The 25,313-nt window shown below is 42.3% G+C and overlaps 1 long non-coding RNA gene across 1 annotated transcript; it reads left to right on the top strand.

Annotated features, from left to right (window-relative positions):
- The first annotated feature begins 15,395 nt into the window (after positions 1 to 15,395).
- Positions 15,396 to 23,714, top strand: LOC143996161 (uncharacterized). The gene is made up of 2 exons (XR_013277512.1): positions 15,396 to 20,689; positions 21,422 to 23,714. It is a non-coding gene; the product is annotated as an uncharacterized LOC143996161 (long non-coding RNA).
- The last annotated feature ends 1,599 nt before the right edge of the window (positions 23,715 to 25,313 follow it).

Genomic DNA, 25,313 nt, shown 5'->3' with positions numbered 1-25,313 from the left:
CGGAATTTAAACGATCGGATTTTGTTGTCGAAAAATTTTAGATCCAGCTCTCAAACTTTGTGTGTCAGAAATTCCGATGGAAAAAGTCAGATGGAGCCCACACATGATCGGATTTTCCGACAACGCGATCCAATCACACATTTTCAGTCGGAAAGTGTACAGGGCATTATTGTTTTATCTCTGGAGTTGATCCCCTTTTTAATGCATGCCAATATTCTGTTTGCTTTGTTGGCAGCAGCTTGGCATTGCATGCCATTGCTGAGCCTATCATCTACTAGGACCCCCCAGGTCCCCTTTCCATCATAGATTCCCCCAGAGGTTCACCCCCTAGTGAGTAGATTGCATTCATTTTTTTGCCACCCAAATGCATTAAAAAGCGGACTAATGAGGAACGTTACCTGCCTCCCTATAGAAGTTATTAACCATTTGGGAGTATCTCACCAAAAATGATTTTTTGTTGCAGAGGGTGTCTAAAATCTGACTTGTATTTTAGTGCAGACTAGGAAAATCAGCGAGCCAATCACACAATAAGAAATTACATTGGTGACGTTCCATACACCAACTTTGTACCGAACGCCTCCCAGTCGCCACATTGCATTGAATTCGTCCAAAAATTACAGCGCTGCAGTTTGAAAATAAGGCCCCTTTCACACTGGGGCGGTGCGACTATTTTTAGCAGCGTTTTACCGTCGTTTTAGCGGCGGTCTGCGGGCGCTAGCGGGGTGGTTTTAACCCCCGCTAGCGGCCGAAAAAGGGTTAAAACCGCCCGCAAAGCGCCACTGCAGCGGCGCTTTGCCGGCGGTATTGCCGCGCTGTCCCATTGATTTCAATGGGTAGGAGCGGTTTAGGAGCGGTGAATACACCGCTCCTTCACCGCTCCAAAGATGCGGCTAGCAGGACTTTTTTCACCATCCTGCCAGCGCACCGCTTCAGTGTGAAAGCCCTCCGGCTTTCACACTGGAGTGAAAGGGGTCGGTTTTTTCAGGCGCTACACAGGCGCTATTTTTAGCGCTGTAACGCCTGAAAACCGCCCCAGTGTGAAAGGGGCCTAAAAGATAATTTTTAATAACAATAAATTACAATGTATCGTGTTTAGCAATTGTATATGATATATTATGTTTGTATTTGCTACTTTTCCCATGAAACCTTTAAAGTTTTTTTTTTTCTGAATAATTTTAAATTAGTTAAACTCTGAAACCAAACCACAGCCGTCACCCACAAAATGTACAAATGGTGTGACAAGAGCACTAAGTTTACATTAAGTAAAACGGAAACAATGTGGTTTTTCAAGTAACATGCTATTCATACATCTCCCACATAAACAGAACATTACTGGGAAACATTATTTAGTCTTGGCAGGTGTACTAAACAGTGACATAACACAGATAGTCCTACTTTATTCATTCTAGTAGCCATAGAATAATATAGTTGTGTTTATCTGTCTAATCACTGTTGACATCTTATGTCTGTACCTAAAGCCAAAACTTTTCCTTTTGTTTTAGATTATGTAGGGAATGATTAAAACCCTTGTCAATTGTTTGCATGTCCTAAGCAAGGGTGTAACTACCGATGATGAGGCCCAGGAGCAACACTTTAGTGCCCCCCTGTGATCTCTGTGAGCTGTGGTAATACTGTCACTGATCTTAGAATAAAATATGCCTAATGCCGCGTACACATGGTTGGACTTTCCGACGGCAAATGTGCGATTGGAGCTCGTTGTCGGTAATTCCGACCGTGTGTAGGCTCCATCAGGCAGTTTCCATCAAAATTTCCGTCGCACAAAATTTGAAATCTGGTTCTCAAATTTTCCAACAACAAGATCCGTTTGCGCAAATTCCGATCGTATGTACACAATTCTGATATACAAAGTGCCACGCATGCTCAGAATAAATTACAAGACGGAAGCGCTTGGTCTGGTCAAACTACCGTTTGTAATGGAGATAGCAAATTCGTCACACTGCAAATTTTGAAATCTTTTAATGCAGCGCATTCTCTTCTTCCTTATAATGCTAGAAGAATGAAGTTGTTTTGCTGCTCAAATTGAAAAGCGTGAATCTTCTGTCACCAAACTTCTGCTAACACAAGATTAGCAGAAGGAGCCCAAATGGTGGCACACTTGGTATTGAACTTCCCTTTTCTAATCCCGTCGTACATGTTGTATGTCACCGTGTTCTTGACGTTCGGAAATTACGACAACTTTGTGCGACCGTGTGTATGCAAGACACCGTGTGTATGAGCCAACATCCGATGGAAAAAATTCCATGGATTTTACTGTCGGAATGTGCAATCGTGTGTATGCGGCATAAGGCTAGGTTCACACTAGTGTAGCTGCTATTAGATCCAACTTTAAGTGCAACTTGGTTGCATTTTTGATGCATTTTGATACTACAGTACCGCATTTTTTGGAAAGGGAAGGAGAATGGATGCTGGATGTTAAGGAGCCTTAACAACCTGCAAAAAAGCATCAACCACATGTTAAATATGCATGTTCGTATGTTTTTGGTTCGTTTCCATTGGAGTCTATGGGCCAAAATCAAAATAGCACCAGACCCTTTTCCAAATACGTGCCATGTCTGTGCTGCATTTATGTGGATGGGCACCACAGAGAATAAAGCTAGATCCACACTAATGCAGCTGCGATTTGATCAGATTTTCAGTGTAATTTTTTTATTGTGTTTTTGATGTGCTTTTGATTTTTTTGTAGGATAAGGAGATTGTATTTTATACACAAAACTCTGTCATAAATGCATGTAGTGCTACCCCCGTATGAGCCACTGGTAAATATGATTATCTCAATTTCATTCACTCCATAGACAGGAATCAGTCCTTGCACTTTTGTTTTGTTTTTTATTTAGGGGAATTAAACTTGGATGGGGAAGGGTTGATATGGGATGCCCACTTGATCAATAAGAAATCTTCAGGGACACAAACTATATACATCCAGTATATACACACACCTCTTCTACCTCCAGCACAGACTTGCGTGTAGAACTACAACTCCCAGGACCAGCTAGCACCGACAGGATGGTCTGACAAGAGTGTAATCATATCATAGCAAATGCCCTTTACAGGCAGGGACCACGGGCACCTTTAGTAGTGCAGCAAATTTGGTGCTAGCTGTCCTATTCCTGTGGCTACTGCTCCCAGTACCGCCTCTTCAGGCACTGCCAGCCCGCCTGGCTGCAGCTGCCCCTTTCACTAGCTCTACTGGCTACTTCTCCACAGTCCTCCCAGACTGCATCCATACAAGACTGCTTGCACCCAGTCCTCTCAGGCAAGCCTCTCAGTCCTCTGACTGTAACACTTACCAGGTCTCCTGGCTGTCTTCCTCCCTGGAGATTTGCCTGGCAGTGTTCTCCCGCTGTCCTCTCCTTGCTCACATGCCTCCTAGTCAGAATCCTTCCATGTGTCATGAGAAATGGGTCCCTTCCGCACCAAGCCAAGCCTGACAATTTACCTACAGTAGAGAGCAATCCTATCCTTAACATTATAGCCACGCTAGGGGGTGCTACACACACTAAAACGCATGTACATGCATTTTTGTGCATTTCCATTAACGTTTATGGGGACAAAATCTCACTGCAACTGCTCCAAAGTAGCACATGTACCTTTTCTAAAAATGCGCTGCATTGATGTAAACAGGTACCAATGAAAAAAAATGTGATGTACATTGTCATGCAATTTTGTGCATATGAAAAACACTACAGGCAGCAGCAGAGCTGTCAACATAGAGACCAGTGCTGTGTATATACAGTCAGTTGGTCAAGAGTGAGCAGCATTGCAGGAAATTAACATTTTAAGCTGAATTCCAGGTATGATCTATTTTACATAGCTACATTAGTTCAGCTTGTAACTATCTATATCTCATACTTGAGGGAGGGTGACAATTACTGTATAGGTTGGCACTACTACAGGGATTGCTGCAATCTTCTGGGCCCTGTGTCATTAAGCTTCCCTTCTGCATTGTGACCACTGCGGGTTACTTGCTTGCCACTGCGACTGACACAGAATACCCTGTATTTTTTCAATTAGTAAAAAGCATTGTCTCATTGGATGAGGTGCAGATTATGTCAGGTTTCAGCTTATTTCCATTGAAGTGCGGGTCAGTGAGCAGATGGGACCCTGTACAACTTTTGCCTATCTACCCCATATTGGAAGTATAGCCACTGCAGCATTTTCATTTTGCAGAGCAGAGTAGGAATTGGCCAGAGAGGCATTACTTTGATCCAGTTGACCAATTTAAACATGCATTGCAATGTATGTGAATGAAAAGAATCCCTGTTTTTGTGCAGTTTGCTAAAAAGGCTGTATATACAGGCTTGCTTAGAAAATAGTTGTCCTATAATAGACGTACTGAGAGCAGTTATGACACGTACACACGTTCGTATTATCCGACGGACTTGGTCCGCCGGACAATCCGCCCGTGTGTGAGCTCCGCCGGACTTTTTGTTACCAAAAGTCCAGCGGACTTAGAAAGAAGTCTTGACTCAAAATTAGCCTCTGGACTTGGCAGTCCGGCGGACAATCCGCCCGTCTGTGTGCCAGTCCGCCAGACTTTTGAAATGAAGGGACTTGCCCACACATGGAGTAAAGTCCGTTCATTTTTAAAGTGGCTCCAGGTAGACGGAACTAGCGAAGGAAGTTAAATGAGAGATTGACACCTTGCTAGCCCTGTCACCTGGTATGGATTTAAAGGGGAACCCCTACACCAAAAAAACGGCGTGGGAGTCCCCCCAAAGTCCATAGCAGACCCTTATCTGAGCACGCAGCCCGGCTGGTCATGAAAGGGGATGGGGACGAGCAAGGATGCTGGGACTGTGACATCATAATGGGCGGGGTCGCCATGTGACATCACCCGGTGACCCCGTCCCTTATCCCTATAAATGTCGCCGCACAACGTGTCCCTGCCATTATGGCTAGAGAGAAAGTCGTGTCAATATCGGAAGAAGAGAAGAAGAAGCAGGAAGAAGAAGAAGAAGCAAAAGGCGGCTGCGACAGCGACAAGACCAGGCCAACGCTAGTTAAAGAGCTGGAAGAAGAAAGCGGAGGCCCGGCAAGAAGAACCGAAGAGCGGGACAAGACCCCCGAAGTCGGAAGAAGACCCCCGGACGGCGGTGGCGACGAAGGAGAAAGCGGGGCTCCTCCGCTAGTAAAAGAGCTAGCAAAAGAGCAGACGATAGCGGAGGAGCCCTCGAGAAGACCCCATGAAGACGGAAGAAGACCCCCAGAGCTGTCTAATAAAGTACTTTAAAAACCTGTGTTGTGTTTTTTTTAATGTACACTTTTCCCCAGGTGAATGGGTAGGGGTACATCGTACCCCATACTCATTGACATAGGGTAGGGGGCCGGAATCTGGGAGCCCCTTATTAAAGGGGGCTCCCGGACTCTGATAAGCCCCCCACCCGCAGACCCTGACAACCAACAGCCAGGGTTGTCAGGAAGAGTCCCTTGTCCTCATCAACATGGGGACAAGGTGCTTTGGTGTGGGGGCCCCCCTTCCCCAAAGCACCGCCATGTTGAGGGCACGCAGCCTGAAGCGGCTCAGGAGGGGGGGGGTGCTTGCTCATCCCCACCCCCTTTCCTGACTGGCCGGGCTGTGTGCTTGGTAAAGGGTCTGCCATGGTCTTTGGGGGGACCCCCACGCAGTTTTTTCGGCATAGGGGTTCCCCTTTAAATCCATACCAGGTGACGGGGCTAGCGAGGTGTCAATCTCACCGTTGGAGGCGACGACATTAACTTCCTTCGCTAGTTCCGTCTACCTGGAGCCACGTTCAAAATGAACGGACTTTACTCCATGTGTGGGCAGGTCCGTTCATTTCAAAAGTCTGGCGGACCCCTGCCATAGTCCGGCGGATTGTCCGCCAGACCTAGTCCGCTGGAAAAGTCCAGTCGTGTGTGGGTGTGTGTGTGCAGGTCCGCTCGTTCGGAAAGTCCGGCAGACCTCCGCTGCAAAGTCTGGCGGGTTGTCCACCGGACTAAGCCCTCTGGACAGTCTGATCGTGTGTATGCGGCATCACAGAATTAGCAACTTTGGATGCCTTGGGACTTTTTTGTTTATGTAAAGTAGAAATAATTTATAGACAAACTAATCAAGGTATTACTTTAAACCTGAATATGCTTCTTTAGCAATTAGCAGAACAGTTCAAATGATTCACAACACGTTAATAATGAGGCTCGGTTCACACTACAGCGATGCGGGAACCCTGCGTATCCACTGCATGTCTCCCGGCAGCAGTTCACACTGCCATATGCGATTTGCTGGGAGTGTCAATTGAAAGTTAATGACAGCCACAAATTAGTTCGCTTATCGCAGTGTGAACTGCAAATTCAGACAAGAATCAGATCACATGGGTGTGAACATCCATAAGATCTGATTCTGCTGCAGACCGAAAAAAAAGGGTCCAGTGCGAGTTTTGCCCGAATGCGATGCAAATTCCGCCATACTATCTGTATGGCTGAAATCGTATCGCACAGAGATCGCATGTGATTTGCACCACAGTGCGGTGCAAATCACATCCAATGACAGACATTGCAACAGTGGAAACCAGCCCAAAATCACAACTGCTTCTAGTTTAGCCTTTGTGAAACCCCAAATAAGATGCAGTCATTTGGACTGATTTACCTCTATATGAGGTTCCATCAAGTCTGATTTAGGAATCACTGCTAGGTGGATTCAGAGAAGGCAAAAATTTCTTCCTGATGTCAAATGATTTCACAGCCCAGATCCCATCTACACAACTTAATTGTATATTGCTACAGGACATGTGCAAATAGCATTAATGGGCCTAAAAATAGGCCAATGGGAGAGAAAAACCATCTGTCGTCCTTTCCTTTTCCTTCTTCAATCATCACGTCCTTTTATAATAAATTCATATACATATACAGTATATGAAAAATGTGCTGTAGGCCCATTGTACTGTTTTGTATATTATCCTACCACTGTGCACTTTCCTTTATTTGTGCTAGTTTTAAACTGATTAGAGCAGCTGCTTTTGTTGATTTTTTGGGATTTGGTGCACACACACATTGGAGGTCTTCAGCTCCCTTAGGCCCCTTTCACACTGGGGGTGGTGCGTGCATTGGCGGTAAAGCGGTGCTATATTTAGCGACGCTTTACCGTCTTTTTAGCGGCATTATTCGGCCGCATCGGTGCTTTGCCGGCGGTATAGCCCTCTGCCCCATTGATTTCAATGGGTAGGAGCGGTGAAGGAGCGGTGTATACACCGCTCCTTCACCGCTCCAAAAATGCTGCTAGCAGGACTTTTTTTTACCGTCCTGATAGTGCACCGCTCCAGTGTGAAAGCCCTCTGGCTTTCACTCTGGAGTGAAAGGAGCCGCTTTTTTCAGGCGCTATTTTTTAGTGCTGTAGCGCCTGAAAAATGCCTCAGTATGAAAGGGGCCTTAGACAATGTCTTCTGGATGTCTGATGTGTGAATTGCTATATAAGCCCAAGACGAATAGGTACACCTTGCCCAGGTATTAAACTGCAGACATACATACACTATACAGGTGAAACTCGAAAAATTAGAATATTATGCAAAAGTTAATTTATTTCACTAATGCAACTTAAAAGCTGAAACTAATATATGAGATAGACAAATTGCATGCAAAGCAGGATAGTTCAAACCGTGATTTGTCATAATTGTGATGATTATGGCTTACAGCTCATGAAAACCCCAAATTCGCAATCTCAGAAAATTTTAATATTACATGCAATCAATAAAACAAGGATTGTACATAGAACAATATCGGACCTCTGAAAAGTATAAGCATGCATATGTACTCAGTACTTTGTTTGGCCCCTTTTGCAGCAATTACTGCCTCAATGTGGCGTGGCATGGAAGCTATCAGCCTGTGGCACTGCTGAGGTGTTATGGAAGACCAGGATTCTTCAATAGCGGCCTTTCAAAAAAAGGCTCCCAATGGTGTAGAATCAAAGATATCGATGGGCGTTTTTATTTCAAAAAATGCCAAATACATAAAATAAGTATCAAAAAATTTGATCACATGGTTAAAAAGCAATATAGGAAGCGTGAGAAGCAGCCCAAAATGGCTACTTCTGCATTTTTTGAAATAAAAACGCCCATCGATATCTTTGATTCTACACCATTGGGAGACTTTTTTTTTCTTTTATGTTCCTACATGTTACTTGCTCCTTATGCTCATTGACCGTTCTGAGAAACACTTTTTTGGATGCCCTGGCTGTTAACCTCTCGGTCTGCCGATTCTCCTTGATGTCGATCCCCTTGGATGCTCGTGGATAGTGAAGAACCTCACAGAGTCGGCCGCTCCAAGCGATTATCGCATTACTCTCATACCATCTGGTGTCGCTGACACACAGGTCCATCGTTTCCGGTAAGAGTATTTCACCATACCAGTTTATCCGGACCTTACCATTCATCTATACACAGTTGTCTGCTGTTCTTCCCCATGCAGGATTGATCTTCCAGCTCCGAGAATCCATTGTTCATTCAGATGAACTCTAGTGGACTCTTTTTCTATATTTCACCATTTATATTTTACTTTTATTTTATTTTGGTTTTTATGAATATACTATAGTGGCTTAACAACCACTTTAAGTCTACTCCATCCTCCATTCTAAGTGTATTCTATCTATCCTGTAAAAGGATAGATGTCTATACTTACCTATTCTGAAGTCACTTTGGTCCAGACACCTAATCTCTGTAGCACCAGCTTCAGCGCAGAGCAGTATATACTTTTTCTAACATCCTGCAAGCGCACCGCCCCAGTGTGAAAGCACTCGGGCTCTGAATGAATGCGCAACGCTGCCGAATCGCCTGCAAAGCGCTTCAACAGCAGCACTTTTCAGACGCTATTAACCTTTTGTTCGGCTGGTAGCGGGGTTTAAAAGTGCCCCGATAAAACGACGGTAAAGCGCCACTAACGTGGCTTGTTGTCAGTGTGAAAAGGGTCTCAAAGAAGAGTAAACTCTTCCACTGTTTTTGCCATGATATGAAAATGAGTTCACATAGAATCAAGGCTGCTTAAAAGGCAGTGCAGCCAGCCCTCCTGTACTGGGCCTCAAAAGGGAGGCCCGGGCACCTGCCTAGCAGGAGGGCCAACAATACTGCCTGACTGCTGACACTTGTGACTTGTGCAGTGCTGCCTGCTTCTACTTTTCTTTTCTTCCTGCAGGGGGATCAGTTCTAGTATCTGCACGTCCTTCCCCCTGCTGTCTGGGACCCCTGTGTGCCCCTTTCCCTCACATTGCTGCAGTTTTCCCACCTCACCTCCCTCCTCTTCTCTCCCGCTGAGGGCACACGGTCAGGTTATTTCCAGATGGTGAGTGTGGGGGGAGGCTCCCCATCCTGAATGAACACACCAACTTGAATGAACACAGTGAATGATCGGTACCGATCACTCATTGTGGGGTTGCAGATATTGCCCCCATGCCACTATTCACTTGAATGGGTCTTGTTCGATAGGGGTATCATTTCTTCCATGGCTGCACAGCACAGCATTGCAGGCATTACATTTTAGCAAAAACATCATGTGATATTGTCAGGTAGGCTGTGCTGGGCCCCGTGATTTCTTTCAGCAGCGCTGCATAGAACTGTTTACTACTAACCCTTCTTTAGGTTATCACCCCACAGCCCCCTTGTAAGCCACAAGAAAACCTCCATTTCAACAGCTCCTACAATGATTAGCTAAGCTAAAATGCCTGTTTAGGCTAAAACGAAAGAACTAAAGAGGTAATTGAGAGTACCCTCTGTGCTACAACATGGAGTTGTCAGAATATGAAGGGAAATTTCCGTTTTGTTGGAAAACTGACAAACTGAAACATTATGTGCAATAAGGAGTAATCTTCTCTGCTGTAATATATCCATATACTTTTCAACAGGAGGCTTATTATCTCTATTATTGCCAAGGTACAAAAACAACTGCATTCATATTCCTAGATTGTGCATTACGGCCATGCATTTGTTTCTGTATTATACTGTCAGCGGAACATCTGAGCACTTACTTACATACCAGCATGACAAAGCCATTCGAAAAAGATTTATTTTTCAAGCAGTTATCAGATCAAGGAATGACTGAAAACACCAGCAAACACGAACCATGTGGCGCACTCAATTTAAAGCTCAGAATGAGTCATTTGCTATAATCTTGTGCAGAAACCCCTCTGTTTAATGGCTTATAGATCAGCTGCAACTTGCACCCATTGAGGCGGTTACATTATGATAAAGTGTTGACTTTTGGGATATAGAAGTGCAGTAATAAAAGTCAAGTGGTTGAAAGTAAATAGAGGAAAAAAAAAAACAATGATATCAAAAGAGCAGAAGTTGTTCTGCATAGTGTAATTCTCAAGAGATATTTTAAAGAGACCATTTCTTTCATCCAAATGGAAATAAAATACAAATCTAGAATAATGACCATAATAACTCTGAAAGCACTTGAAAACAGCATACCATGCAAAAGAAGAACAACCTGCGTAACGTAAATGCTCTGGAAATAGCCGTCTTTGGAAAAGTGAGAGGTTGTTTATTTCCTACCCACCTCCCAAGAGGACTTGTCATGACCTGCGGAAATATTTTCAGTCCAAGTAAAAATATAAAGTTTCAAGTGCTTGGGTTTGTTTTTAAATGTAGGTCGATGAATCTATCTTCATACAGTACAATAACTGATGTCATATTTATTATTGAATTGTTCCAATTAGCTAGCAAAATAAAGTCACTATTGAACCAGCGTGGTGGTGGAAGTAGAAGATGGACTGTCATATGTAAGTTAGGAAGCAAAATGAATGACTTATTTAATTTACTAATATTGAGACCAAATGAGATGGACAGTACTTAGAAAATGTTTTGCTTGCCACTAGGGACAGATCAGTTGAAATTAAAAGTTGATTAAGTTGATTTCTGCTGACTTGGCCATCGATATCTATTTCAGCAGTGACGCTACAAGTATACAGCAAATGAAGCCATGGGACAGGCAAAGCCCAGTACAATATTCCTTCTTTCCAGTAAAGGCCAAGATGCTTGTGACCTTGCTGGGGGGCAGTTTAGATAATCTGACAGTACTGCATCAGGGTTACATTATACTATACCCCATGTAGTGGTTGTGGTGACTCTAACTGGCTGCTGTGGTAAAGAGATGCAAAACACAAAAGAAAGGGAAGTGCAACCTTACGCAATAAACTTTTTAATTGAGCAAACATAAACACACACAATAGAATTGCCCTCACATAGTTAAAATGAAAAAAGCCACCTGAAGCTGTCCTTCATAACCACCGAATAAATGCACTGCAGCCTATGTCTGGTATAACTTCACCCAAGTGTCAGCAGGAAACACTGATGTGCAGTGTAAGATCTAGCTATCACTGTCTGACCCAGTGGGGAACTGTAACCAACTTGCGGACAATCAAGTGAGAGATGGAAACCCAGAGGGGAAGAGACACATCGAACCACTGGCCCCACATGCAACTGATCTAATGGCAGCCAGGTCCGTTGTCCTGTCTTGGCCCATGTGGCCAAGGTTTTATGACGAGAAGTAGAAAAGTTCTAGTTGGAAGTCAGGAGGGTTTAGTGAGAACATCAGTGTTGGTGTTCTACAGTAGTAAGTGAAGGCATCTATTCTGTGGAGAAAGTGGGAGGAAGGAAGGCAAGGAAGCGGTAACCCCGCAAAAGATGTTGAGGAATACTGGATAACATCTACTACACCCCCCAATTTTACTGGGTATTATGTAAACTTTGTTGAGTAAATAGTTCCAGTTTTGAAGCAGTTATTTTCCTCTATTAATTTTCTTTTTAGAGTGATTTCTTGTTTCGTACGATGATGATTTTATAAATTATGTAATAAAATATAATTATTTTATACTACATTTAGTTGTTAAGTCTATGCTGGTACCACTAAAGACCTTTGTGCCTCTAAATCTTACAAGCATGCAGCGGCGGCCAGTCCATTACTTCCTGGTTTTCTTGTGCTAAGTGGAGTGGAGAGGGGCCTCCCCTCTCCACTGAACACACCGGGATTAGTCCTCACGGCGGCCATGTTTTTGTAGCCCGCCGGAAGTAACTTTGTTCTCACACCGAGAACAAAGCACTCGGCCAGGCGGATGCTGGTTGGCAAGATCGATTGTGCCACAAAACATCTCCAAACCCTGCCAATGAAGCGCCACGTCTGCAATCTCGTGATTGCATTGGCATGGCGCTTCCCATAGTGCATTGTGTCTGGCGCCTGGACACAGTGGCATTTCTTTTTATTTTATTTTCTTAAAGGGGCCGTTTCAAAAAAATTATTTTTTTATTCATTTTTTTTGTTTTGTGACTACAGCGGGGGGGATGCCGCCACTGCAAGCATGTATATTCTGTGGAGAACAAAGTCCTTCGCCACAGATGTTGCATCCCAAGAAGAGAAATGTGGTTTAGATTTCATTGTAATAATATGTTAGGGAGTAAAGCCCAACTCAGAGAAATAGAAAAAAAATTACCCATGGTGGGGCCTACTCATGTTGCAAGGGTCAAATGCATGTTAAGTCTCGATGGAGATGAAGCACTCTGCTCTACTCTCTATATTGCTTGTCAGTGGGTGGTCCCTTTTAACCATCATGTACAATATAAGGTTATTACCCTGTACTGAGATGTGAGCGAATTAGGTAAGAGGCTGCTGAGGACTGGTTACACTGCTTGAAGAAGTCTGCTGGTCCCGAGAATAAGGTATGCATTTCTACTTATTCCGGCAGCCCTAAACATAACAAGCAAAAAACCCTTGCAGAGCAGGGAGGCCCCCATTGCAAGGGTATTTTATCACTGTGCATTGGGTTGGGCTTTAAGTAGTCAGCATGGATAGTTAGTGCTAGTGGTTGCTTTTTTATTGCTGTTGATGCATACTTAAAATACTGGTTAAGAATGTTAGGCTTACAAATTTACTGCCAGGGGGACCTCCAGCATTAGGATTTGCAACTGGGGGGTGGAAGCTGGGGTACTGGATCCTGGAGTTGGGCTTTAAAAGTAATCATTTAACAGTGTGTGATGTTATTCAATGCGTGACATGAGCTGGACATCTGTGATTAGTGGGTTCTTTAAATGATAGCCATACAGTTACAGTATATGAAAAATCTGCCGTAAAAATAAAAAAACAAATTTTAGTTCACATGATTTTTTTTTTATGTAGTTTTGTGGAGTTCCAGAATTTAGAAAACCAACACCTGCATAGATTTGCCATTGACAATACTAATAAGCCCATTCAATGATGGAGTGCAAAGTGAAGCACTGATGACTAGTCTGATTTCATTTCAGTCTGATCAGATTGGTAATATTGGTAATAAAAATATAAAGTAGACAATAGGAAGTGATCTGAGTGGCTCTAGAATATCATGCACCTCATCTCGTTTAACAAAAATCAAGAATGTGGAGGATTGGGATTATTGCGGTGCTTGTAATAAATGGTACAAAAATAATAAATCATATAATTTCTTTATTAGTACAAAGAGAAAGCGCAAGAATTCAATTAAAACCAGTATGGAGCATATATATGTAATACAAGTACTGGGTTTCTGGTGTCCCAAGAAAGAAAGGTGGTCACAAATAAATGTTGAGTCCCAACATGTTTCACCAATGATGGCTTCCTCGGGGGATAATGAGAGACCACAACAAATAATCCAGCTCTAACATAGAACACAAAATATCAACAATTATACAAACAAGCTTTTGTCATGACTTCAGGAGTTGGATAATTAAATGCCTAAGTGGGTACGACAAGTTTGTCTATTCAAGTAACTTGGAAACCAGTAAATTTTTTATTTATACTGAGCTATGTGTCATGCTTTTCATATATTTAAAGATGCAGATATTTTTAGAACTTTGTCTATTCCTTCCATTCTTGGATCAGCAGTTTTTCCGACCTTCTATATACTCATATTTTTCTATACTATATATTCTCTTCTTTAATATTGGGTAATCTTTGTATTTCAGTGGATAAAAAGATGTGTGCTTAAGTTTGGGACAAATTTTGATCTAATTTCCATACTATACCAGCACATTGGCGCCCCTGAACCCACCTGTTTTGTGTTTCTGAGCATAGTGAGTATATATCCTTTTTTGGGTCCTTTCCAACTGACCCATATAACTGGACTTTTGTTCTTTGTCCAGAATGTATATATATTAATTTACTTTTTGGTCTGTCTTACTTTAGGTACTTTACTTTTTGTCTACATACTTTAGCTGGGTTCTTATATACCTCCTGCGACCATGCACGGTCTTCCTTGCGCTATCCTTGGCTGGGGCCTTTTTTGACATCTAAAAATCTTCCTCTTCCTTTTGGGGGTGGGGTCCCCCTAACTTATCCATCTCCTGGTTTGGGATTGATCGAAGTATGTGCCATACACTCTCCTGAAGTCATGACAAAAGCTCATTTCTTACATTCATGGTCATTAATTGTATAATTATTGAATTTTTTTTGTTTTCTATGTCAGAGCTGGATTATTTGTGGTGGTCTCTCATTAACCCCTGAGGAAGCCATCACTGGCAAAACATGTTGGGACTCAACATCTATTTGTGACCACCTTTCTTTCTTGGGACACCAGCAACCCAGTACTTGTACAATATATATATATATATATATATATATATATATATATATATATATATATATATATATACATATATATATATATATATACATATATATATATATATATATATATATATATATATATATATATATATATATATATAATAAAGAAATTATATTTTTTATTATTTAACTTTTTTTTGTACCATTTATTACAAGCACCGCAATAATCCTAATCCTCCACATTCGTGAAAAAGATAAAAAAGTTCAATGACCAAATCACATAGGCCTGACAGTCTTCTGATTGTGGGAGGAAACCTGTGAAACATAGGAAGAACATACAAACTCTAGTGTCCTTGGTGGGAGCTGGAAGAAAGATTTACAGCATTGTAATAAAAGATTAGAGTAACACCAATCTGGATTCCTTGATAAATATGACAGCACTAGCTGTTATATTGCTTAGCACCTTCTAAAAGGCTTTTGTAGGTCTCACGGTACCCCTGTAGCGCAAGGTAAATACCTTTTTAGGTCCAGGACTGCTTTTTTATACACTACCTGGCCTGCACGTTCTATTGATCGTTTTCTCTGAACCATCATGGGACAGACTCTATCCACTCACCTTTAGTTTACAGGCATTGCTCAACACTTGACACCATTGGAATTCACCTTAAATCTGTGGTGTCTAAAGCCGCGTACACACGGGCGGACTGTCTGGCCAACTTAGTCCGTCGAAACACATTTCAGCGGACAGTCCGCTCGTGTGTGGGCTTCAGCGGACTTTTTCAGCGTGCAGTCTGGCGGACTAAGTATTTCGGAATTTCCGTAATATTGTAATACTAAGTATGGCGCATGCTCAGAAAGGATTTACACGGCAAAAGGTTGCATCGCTGTGTATTGGACGTCCTATTTCTAGTCCCGTCGTACGTGCTGTACACGTCATCGCGCAAGCTTTCGACGGACTGTTTGTTCATCGTGTGTGGTCAAGTCCGTTCATTCGAAAGTAGGACGGACTGTCCGTCGGATTGTCTGACGGACTTAGTTGGCCAGACAGTCCACCCGTGTGTACGCGGCTTTAGGTAGCATTCCTGCAAAGACTTAAGTAGTCATTTATTTTGTAAAAGAAACATATGCATAGTGTACAGAGCAAATACAATCTATTGGAGCTGCCTTCCTCCTAGCAATGAAGTGTGCTATGCGGCAAAGGTTAGAGGCAGATGACTGAAGCTGCCTTGTGTGCTTTGTAGCTAGGAGGAAGGCAGCATTATTGGCTACTGCTGACATGTAAATTATTGTGTATAATTGGTGGGCAGAGCTAGTTACACATAGTTGATGTTTACATGTCAGCCCTGAATGAATAAGTAATTCACACAGCAAGGGGCCAGTCATTCTGCGCTTGTGTGACCACTGATGCATAACTCAACCATTCAAGGCTGCCATGTAAACATGGCAGGCTGTACAATTTGAGGCCTGCTTGGCTTCTGGCTGCTATATACAAAATTCAGGCTCTTTTGCATTTTTGCACACTGTTTTGTACAACTCCTGACTGCACTGGACTTGCAAAAGAATATCCCACTGAACTCCTTGCACTAATGGTGACCTGAACTTGCTTAGGAGATTACAGCACCCCACTGTCACTTCTCCTCAGTAAAGTGGGGTCATTTACTCACTTCCCAACCTCTTTCTGGCTCAAGTCAGTCTCTGAGCGAAGGTTCTTCAGTAGGCCCCCTTTCTTTGCCCCAGGGGCAGAACCCCTGCACAGAACTCTCCTCCTGCAGGACTGGATCCAGGAACTCTGCCAGGCATCAGACTTCTTATGGCCTTTCCCTCCATCTTCTGGGCATACCTCCCCAGGGATTGGCTGGAGCTCCATTAAATATTCAGGCTGCCTGTTCTGCTCACCCTCCCACTATACTTCTAGATGTCTTTAGAAGACAGGGGGAGTAGTAGAACAGTAGCCTATGAAACACTAAAAAGCCCTAAGCAATCAGCCCCTGATCTCCTGTTTACAGAGGCGCTCAACTAAATTTACCTATCAGCAAATAGAAATTGGAATAAATTTACCTAGCTGCCTACTCTGAACTAGGATGGTGCTACAGAAGCCATAGCAAAAAAAAGGAAGAGAGAAGAGATAGCGACAACAGATATCCACAGCTAAGGAGCCAGTTTTCTACAAGCCAAGCCTTTATTTCACATAATCTACATCTGTATCATATTTTAACTTTGTGCTCAATGCTCTAATATTAGGAACTGCATAACTGCAGTCAAGCTGGAATCGCAGAAAGTTCACGAGAACCAGTAAGTGTAATTAAATTGTTTCCATATTATTCCCAATGCTGAGGCGCGTTCATGTGGCAGAACATTACTGAAGAACAGAACCTTCTAAAAACAATGACAAGCTATTGAGCTCCCTCATACTGCACTGACTTTTGATTTGCTGCCATTGGAAGTGTTGTTTCCCACATTTCTAAATGCACCAGTCATCATTTTCTATGTTTTGGGAGATTTTGAGACCGTACATGGCAAGGATTCATATCGTTTTCTGTAGACACTTCAGCGAAATTGGAGCTGTATTAACTTATGTTGAGTAATAATAAAGTGCTTCACTTGGCTAATTCTGGTGTGTTTTCAGAACAGAAAACCACCGGCTTACTGAAACTTGGTTTGGTTAAAGGAAAAGGTGCATTTGAATGGTTATGCACAGGTTTTCTTTGCAGAAGTACAACCTTAGAGCATATCAAAGTTTGGAGTATAGAGTTTATCAAATATAAAATATTGAAATAAGGGGGCTGACATTGCTGACCTGCTTCTAATAAATTCCAGTTGCCTGTTGCTTCAAGTGAGTGCATTAATGCCTTCAGTTAAGTATGATAGCCAGGCAACTAGCCATTTCAGAAAGGAGATCCTGGTTGCCCCCTATCCCTGGGCATCTTTAACTATTTATTATACCTTTTCTGAATTTATACCCTTTTCCATGGGTCTTTGGTTCGTGAGGCCGCGGTTCTCCTCTTCTTCCAGAAGCACTCTCCAGAGATAGACACTCTCATTATCCTATGAACCCAGATGAGGTACCCATGGGGGCAAGTTATTGATGCCTTCTTGTTGCAAGAAATGTGTTGATGATGGACGTTATTCATTCTGGAATAGGACCGGTCTTGTATTACAGAGGGGTGAGTTTGAGGAAACCGTGTTAAAGTATTGCAGCAAAAAGTAACTTTTTGTAACTTTAGGTGACCAGCCTCTGAAAAAAGAATGTAAATACCAACTTTTCTGGCAACTCAGCTAAATTGCTGATCTGAAGCTACTACGGGTATCTGACATTTCCCAGCGTGTCAAACTCATCAGTGGTCAACACTGTACAACATTAATAGTATTAAAAAGGAAATGTGAGATATTTAAAATTGACTTTCATTTGGCATTTACCCTACTTGGCCAAACCAACACCATCCTGTGTACACAAACTACATAATAGGAACATGTGCTACAAAAGCTGTTTTGCATTTTTTGCCCGTGTCAGAGTATGTCATCATAGAACCAAGATTACAATCAAACACATGACTACACAACAATGGATCTCTGTTGTATAAGCTTTGGGCTATGATACATTTTACACTTGGATGGTTCCCAACACAAACAACCACACTGTTAGCTTGTACTCACTGTAGGTATTTTGAAACTACTTGGAATGTAAAAAAAAGTCAAAAGTGCAGCAGCTTCTTTCTTATTAAAACATATTCATCTGGTATGAGTTTAAAGCAAGCCTTCTTTACTTCCCCATAATCTATAACCATATACAGCTTCTACCTGCCTGGTCTATGGGTGATCTGGGTGATGTCATAATCCGAGGCATGCCAGCTTCTATTCTTCTTGAAATTTAGTAAAAATGATGGAAAGTGTGCAGATTTGCTAAAGTCCAGGCTATTATTTAAAGAGTAATAGGATACAACTGAGCCTTACTAACTCTTTACAGCCAATGTAAATCATGATCATTGGCAGGGTGCAGCAATGCATTATCAAACATGTCCCAGCTATAACCTGACTGGCAATATTCCATCAACAATGTGCATGATTGATGCTCTCTGCCTGATAAGGATCAGACCATGTACAAGGCAAGCAGACAAGAGCTTTCCTTATTGGGCTAAACCACCAGCTTTTCTTGCAAATGCGCAAAAAGGATAGAATGTATATTACTATGAACAGTGGTTAAAGCTAAATTATATGGTTTTTGCTCAATTTAATTTTTTTTATACGTTTTTAAACTGACATTTAAATGTAAAAGGTTTACTTGGAAAATAAATATTTAATGCATGTTCCAACCATAACACTGGTGTCATAGACCATTTAACAAAAAAAATAAATAAATAACACAGTAGTGACTGTTTACTTTCTGACTTTCTTTCTCTAGGTTTGCTCTTGCTTAAAGGGGTTGTAAAGATAAGATCTGTTACATACTGATCCCTAATAAAAATATTTTATCACCTGTTAAATTTGTATGTAATAATCGTCCTCCTGCTATCCTCCAGCGATTCTTTCTTCTACTTCTGGGTTTGCAGTGCGCGTGCATTAAAGTGACGTCATGGCACCCACGGAACTACATTTCCTATTGTGCTTAGGGGACCCGCGCATGAGCAGTGCCCTTTTTGCATATTTCATCTAACGAGAACGAGCAACATTCTTGTTCACACGTGTAGACAGCCCCACTATCCCCCAGCCCCTGTGTCTCTGTGATACATAGAGAGCGTCTCCACGCAGGGCCGTAGTCCTAGGGAGGGGGGCGAGCACAATCACTCACCACCAGGCAAAGCGGCTTGACTGACGGTGACAAGCTCCATGAAGACCAACAGGTAGTGAGGATTTCAAACAAGGATTAGTGACATTTAGAAGAGAAATTGAAGGAACAGGTAAGTGAACTAGCACTGCATTAGCTTAAAGGAAGCTATTTAGCAAATAAAAAATGTAACTTTACAACCCCTTTAATGTTGAGTCTACAGCACGAAAAGGTAAGGGAAGTGCTCAAATAGTACAGGGATAACAAAAAAAGGTTTATTACTACTTTTTAAAGTAGTATTAAAACCTCAGATTTACTTATTTTAGGTATTTACAGTGTATATAGTGCCAATAATGTACACAGCACTTTACATATTGCACGTTCTCAACATGCCCCAAGGAGCTTACAATTTAGGGTCCAACGTAGACATGAGCCATCTAGCCTAGCAGCATGCATTTAGAGTGTATTCATTTAGAAAACCAGAGATTCTGGAGTAAATTTCATGCAAGCACAGAGGGAACATGTCCTGGTTGGAAACTGATCTCATGCTCTGATATATTTATACAAGTTGAGCAGAAATCAATGCTTTTTACTGCATAAACACTCACAATCAGACGTGCTTATTATTGCAGCCTCATGCTTGCTCTGCATCACTTCCCTGAACTTCCAGTCAATGAAAACAGCATTAGAGCTTCCCCTGAGAAACCTTCTCAGGGCTATATGTCCCATGAGTTCCAGTGTCACCACATGTGTCCTGTCCTAGTGCTCTGTTGTTATCTATGTGTGTTGGTGCAAGAGCTTGCTTGCGGTCTCTAGCCATGGAGCGCACATGTAAGGGTGGCTCCATAGAAACCCACAAAGAAATAAAGCCACCCCAAGAAGGAAATATCTGTGATAGGAATCTTATCAACCAGCTCAAAGAAGAAGAAAGGCACATTTTTAAAGAGGAAGATGTAGCAACAAGGTAAGGGTCCAGTGGACCTGCTATACTTGCTATTAAAAATGTATGAATTATTAAAAGAGAAGTATAGGTTTTTTGGTCATACTTCTCTTCTGAGTCACAGGGGTGCACTGATTTTGCACTCCTGTGACCCAGAATCAGCTGGCAGCAGAATTTAGCCTCTTAAGGCTCTGGAAGGATCCTAACCACATTGTTTGGATCCCCTCAGCTGTCTGATTAACAGTTGGCTTCAGCTCTCAGCTGCAGCCACCTCTCTCGCACCCAGAGCTCCAATGAGTGCTGGAGGGGCAGAGTGGAGAGCAGTGACCGATAGTCACTACTCTCTGCTCCAAGAAGACCAAAAACTGAGTAATCAGCAGTCATGTGATCATTCACTTTTTTATTTTAGAGCCGAAAGTGGGACAACTGCAGCATCCGACTGTTGTGGCATAGAAGTGAGTATGTATGTTTGTATTTTTTTTTAACCCCAAACTTTTCCTTTAACATTTTACCTTGCCACTACTCTATCCAGAATAGAAAAAAGCAGAATACATATTGTATATTGTAGAGGCTCAACTAGTAGTGACAGTAGTAATCTAGGCAAAACACATGCACACCCAGGAACAGTTCAAGCAGATTTGCCCTTAATTTTTATTCATCAAGGCAGCAAGCAAACACAATTTCAATTTAGGAGGGTTTTGTACAGCAAGTCCATAGCATTATACAAACAAAACATCTGCTTGTCCACGCAACTAGCTAAACTCAGGTCATTGGTTCACACAGGTCATTGGTTCCCCCCAATCAGTTCCCCAAAACAAACCGGCAGCTCTTGTACCTTTATAGTGTTCTGTCAGCAATCAACCCTTTCACCCAGCAGCAAGCTTCCACATCAGGGAGAGAGTGAAAGAGCATACTGTTCTTAACTTTAAATGGTTCTGGGTCAATTGTGTTATATTCTTCTTTAAATACTATAATTTGCAAGCTGTTGTTTTTTTATCTGCCCCTTTTACTATATATACAATCTTTGTTTCACAAAAAAACATTCATTACATGACAAAGGAATCCCAGGGAACTGTGAGGTAGCTAGAAAAAAACACAGAATACACTGCTTGCTTTTGTAACTATCTTTATCTAACTGAAACTCATTCACATTTACTCAACTTAACTATGTAAATAATGTTTTTTAGTACTAACCATAATACACAAACAACACTATAAAGGAGGGGAAGTTTGGAACAATCTGATTCTGGTCACCTAAAGTTGAACTTTCCGGAGAGCTGTAGCTGCACAGTCCAAAGTTCCCTTGTTCCATCAGTCCACCTTCAAAGAGATCTCCTTGTACCATCAAATTCTTGCATCTCCACTGAGCATGAACCAGCACATGTGCGCTACAACTCCCCAACCAGTTTTCATGTGGAAAAACCTGTGTGCCCAACAACACATTGCTGGCATCAACCAAATTGTGGACATGAAACTACCTACTAACCTTCTTCAACAAGCTTTGGTTGCCACATTGTAAGGGAGAACACAGCCACCACTGTGCATGTGCTTTCCAATACAAGTATGGCTAAAACATATTCTGTAACCCCTGCATGTCTTCTGCCTACTTCCTTCGTAACTTGTGGAGAGAGCATGGCCACTCACTGATCATTTTTTTTTTATCCAGCCTATAGATTTCTCCATCTGCTCTGGCTATTGTATTCTGACAGCTGTCAACTGTCAGAATAACCAAAGCTGGGTATGGAATACCTGAGCAGAATACTCAAAAGATGTTGGATACGAAAGTGCCATCAGGGCCACGCACAAAGAGAATTTCAGCCAGTGCATCGGGAACTGAAATGCGTTCAATATATGCCCAGTTTTAGTTTTAGGAAGTTACTGTCCAAAAATAGGCATGGGAAAACCTTGATTAGGAAATAGAATAAAGTTTAAACAGCTCTCAAGGGACAGCAAGAGAAAGGAAAGTTAACAAGAAGTAACATTTTAGCGGAGCTCCAGGCTCTTTCAAAAAAATTAAAGTCAGCAGCTACAAATACTGTAGCTGCTGACTTTTAATATTAGGACACTTACCTGACCAGGAATCCGACGATGTCCTGACCCGAGCCGATTTTTCAATCGGCTCTTGGGGGAGGGTTACACCAGCATCTCGACTAAGGGAAACTAGCAGTGAAGACTTGTGGCTTCACAGGCGGTTCCCTACTGCACATGCATGAAGCACGCTGCTCTTTGTGAATGGCCCGGCAGCGAGGGAAGGAGGAGGGGGGGCGCTCTTCTGGTTGAGTTTGCCAAGGCAAACTCACCTGGAAGTGAGAGTGGGTACTTGTCAAAACCAGGTATCTGATCCCTCCCGAAAGGTGCCAAATGTGGCAGCAGAGGGGGAGAGGAAGCAGACAAGTGGAGCTTAATCTTTTGGGTGGAGCTGCACTTTAAAATATTAACTACCTCACACCCGTGCTATAGCCGAAAGATGGCTAAAGCTCGGACTCAAATGTCCTTGGGACTCATCTGATCACAAATCAGGTAATGGTCCAATCACAGCAGGCTCTTTACCATGTAATCAACTGTCAGCCAATGACAGCTGATCACAGAAGTAAACAGAAGTCAGTTATCGGCTTTTTTTTCCTCACACTATCAGCGTGAAGAAAAGAAGAAAACCATTAACCGGCATCTGTTAGAGGGACATTGGTCCCCTTAGTGCGCTGCAGTGCTACTAATCAGTAATAACCAGTGCCATCTATCAGTTTCCATTAGTACTGCTAATCAGTGCCCACCAGCGCCACCTATCAGTGCCCCCATCAGTGCAGTTTCATGACTGCCTGGTGATCAGTGCCCACCAGTGCCATCTATCAGTGCCACCTCATGATCTGCCCATCAGTGCAGCCTGTGTCCATCAGTGCCGCCTCATCAGCGCACATCAGTGAAGGAGAAAAGTTACCTGTTTTTGAGATTTTGTTAATAAATTTTGCAAACTTTTTTTGTTTGTTTAGCAAAAAATAAAAAACTCAAAGGTGATTAAATACCACCAAAAGAAAGCTTTATTTGTGTGAAAAAAAATGATAAAAATTTCATTTGGGTACAGTATTGCGTGACCACGCAATTGTCATTCAAAATGTGACAGCAAGGAGAGCTGAAAATTGGCCTGGGCAGGAAGTGCCCAGTGAGCTATTATTTTCTAAAGTGTGTTTATTTTGTATACGTTTATTTGGAATTTTAGCTCCATGGTGTTGGTAATTTCGGGCTCCTTTTTACTCCTCTCTGCTCTCACCCCACTTTTTTCTTCTTTTTTTTTTCTTTGGTGTACTTTATGTATAGGAGATTCTGTATATATATTGTAACTCATCTTAAAGTTTGTATTTTTTTGGATGAGGGTTGTTTTATGTATTTTTGTATGTATCTTATTTTATGCAATGTGCATTTTTCTTTTGCTTTTTTTGCCACTTTGCTTGTATAATTAATAAATAAAATAAAGATGATGAAAAATGAGCTATCATTGTTCATATTCTTTATGTTGTAAAAAGAGCAAAGCAAACTTACAGATGGCTATCCATGAATTCCCCATCTATCCCGGTTACCCATATGTGATGTCTGTCTCTTCGGCTGCATTGTGATGTACATCAGCTGTTTTGCATTAAAGTTCCGATACAATTTTAAACAAACTGGAGATTTATTAAGTGAAGCTAATGAGTTTTGTAAATAGACCACTGTGCTCTTGAATATAGTATACAAGGGACTCTTTGAAGCTATGATCCCACATGTCTCCTTCTAAGATGAGATCAGGACAGATGCCAAGTACAGTAACCATATATCAGAAGCAACATAGCTGAGTAAGGTAATGTTGATTAAATAAACTACAGACGTATATTCCTTCCTCGTCATTTTAGTTAAAGAGGACCTGTCAGTGACATACATTATCTCACAAAAGTGTGTATACCCCTCACATTTTTGTAAATATTTTATTAATTCTTTTCATGTGACAACACGGAAGAAATGACACTTTGCTGCGATGTAAAGTAGTGAGTGTACAGCTTTATAACAGGGTAAATTTGCTGTCCCCTCAAAATAACTCAACACACAATCATTAAAACTGCAGGGAAAGTGAGTACACCCCTAAGTGAAAATGTCCAAATTGGGCCCAATTAGCCATTTTCCCTCCCCCGTGTCATGTGACTCGTTAGTGTTACAAGGTCTCAGGTGTGAATGGGGAGCAGGTGTGTTAAATTTGGTGTTATCGCTCTCACTCTCTCATACTGCTCACTGGACATTAAACATGGCACTTCATGGCAAAGAACTCTCTGAGGATTTGAAAAAAAGAATTGTTGCTCTACATAAAGATGGCCTAGGCTAGGGGTTTCCAAACTTTTTTCAAAGAGGGCCAGCTTTGATTAAATGAACATGCATGAGGGCTGACCATTTTGCCTGACATTCTTTGAACCATTAAAATTCGGTCTAAGTGTGTTCGTTCGAGCACCAATACACTGCCCAACAAGAATTCTCTTGCCTTTGTGGCTGTGTGTGGTAAAGAGATGAGCTTGGGCGTATTATTTGGATATACCGTATTTATTGGCGTGTAACATGCACCTTCACTGCACAGGGAAGTTTCAGGAATTTTTTTTTAATTTCAAATAGAGAATTGTGAAGCAAAATAATGGTCAGTGCCCATCAGTGCAGCCTAATCAGTGCCCATCTGCAGCCTCACAAGTGCCCATCTGCAGACCCACCATTGCCATGAATGTTGCCTCACCATTGCCAGGAATGCAGAACCCACCATTGCCAGGAACGCACTCACCATTGCCAGGAACAAATTCACCATAGCCAGGAACACAGCACCATAGCCAGGTACGCACTTACCATAGCCAGGAACGCACTCACCATAGCCAGGAATGCACTCACCATAGCCAGGAATGCCCCCACCATAGCCAGGAATGCCCCCACCATTGCCAGGAATTCCCCTACCATTGCCAGGAATGCCCCCATCATAGCCAGGAATCCACAACCATAGCCAGGAATGCCCCGACCATTGCTAGGAATGCCCCCACCATTGCCAGGAATGCCCCCACCATAGCCAGGAATGCACAACCA

This window comes from Lithobates pipiens, unplaced genomic scaffold (genome assembly GCF_037356315.1).
Source record: "Lithobates pipiens isolate NorthernLeopardFrog02 unplaced genomic scaffold, aLitPip1_a1.2 Scaffold_19, whole genome shotgun sequence".
Classification (NCBI taxonomy): domain Eukaryota; kingdom Metazoa; phylum Chordata; class Amphibia; order Anura; family Ranidae; genus Lithobates; species Lithobates pipiens.
This window is presented reverse-complemented; position numbering and strand designations above follow the sequence as displayed.